Raw genomic sequence first — 1562 nt, 5'->3', positions numbered from 1 at the left:
TCTTGCTCTGTCTTTGAGTAGATTAGAATATCATCTATAAAAACTATCACACATATATCTAGGTACTTTTTGAACACTCTGTTCATCAAATCCATTAAGGCTGCGGGTGCATTGGTTAGCCCAAATGACATGACTAAGAACTCATAGTGTCCATACCTAGTGCGAAAAGCAGTCTTCGATATATCCTCAGGTTTGATTTTCAACTGGTGATATCGTTTCCTCAAATCTATTTTGGAAAATGCACAGCTCCCTTGAGTTGATCGAATAGATCATCAATCCTAGGGAGATGGTACCTATTCTTAATAGTAAGCTTATTCAATTCTCGATAGTCTATGAATAATCTCATACTGCCGTCCTTTTTCTTTACAAACAGTACTGGCGCTCCCCATGGCAACACACTGGGTCTTATTATTTCATTATCTAATAATTCTTGCAGTTGAGAAGCTAGTTCCTTCATCTCAACTGGGGCTAGCCTATATGGGGCCTTGGACACTGGTGCCATTCCTGGTGCTAACTCTATAGCGAATTATATTTCTCTGTCAGGTGGCAACCCTGGTAAGTTCTCTGGAAATACATCCTCGAATTCGTTCACTATGTGTATGTCTTGTATATTAGGAACTTCCTTCTTGGTACCTACCACATAAGCCAAATAGGCCTCGTTACCTTTCTTTAACAATCTTTTTTCCTGTAACATGGTCAAAAATTTCTGGTTCTGTCGTTGACCTCTAAACACTACTTGTTTTTCATTTTGTGCTCTTATCTTTACCCTCTTCCGTTCATAATCTATTTGCGCTCCATTACTGGATAACCAATCCATTCCTAAAATTACATCAAATTCTCCTTAGGAAAATGGGATTAGGTCAACTTAGAAGACTCTTCCTTCTAATTTCAACTTGCATTTAGGGTGTACTTGATTTACAGGAATTATTTCTTTGTTTTCTATTTCCACTTGTAATACCTCACGTAAGGGTATGGCGTTAAGTTTTAACTTTTTAGCAAAATCTTGAGATATAAATGACTTGGTCGCTCCAGAATCAAATAGGACATTTGCATGTTCGGAATTTTACAGAAGGCTACCTGCTATCACGTCAGTGTGCCGGACAACATCCTAAACGGTCATGTTGAAGGTCCTAGCAGCTGGGGGTCGGTTGGATGCAGCTCTGCTCATCCCTGAGGCTGGGGGCTTCAATGTCAGTCAATTCTTCCTCATGTGCCCTGCCTACCCATATTGGAAACATATCTTGCTGTATTGGGGACAGTTGTTGGCAAGGTGTTCGGGTTGGTCGTACCAGTAACATTTCAGAGAGGCTCTCTCCTGGGTACACACTTCAAGGTGTATTTTTCCACATGTCTGACATTTGGGTATTGGGGCACGGGGTTGGCTATGAAATGTTTCCCTAGATTGTCAGCTGCCCTAGCCAACACTCTCACTTGGGGCCATCTGAATCTTAGGCCTCGTGCAGGTTGGGACACCACTCCCCTGACGAACCTGCTTGGAAAGCTCCAATTCCTGATTCCTACTCCTCCTCCTCCTCCTCCTCCTCCTTGGCTTCCTATCTTCC

This window comes from Apium graveolens, chromosome 2 (genome assembly GCF_009905375.1).
Source record: "Apium graveolens cultivar Ventura chromosome 2, ASM990537v1, whole genome shotgun sequence".
In the NCBI taxonomy this organism is placed as follows: domain Eukaryota; kingdom Viridiplantae; phylum Streptophyta; class Magnoliopsida; order Apiales; family Apiaceae; genus Apium; species Apium graveolens.
Note: the sequence above shows the minus strand (reverse complement) of the source record.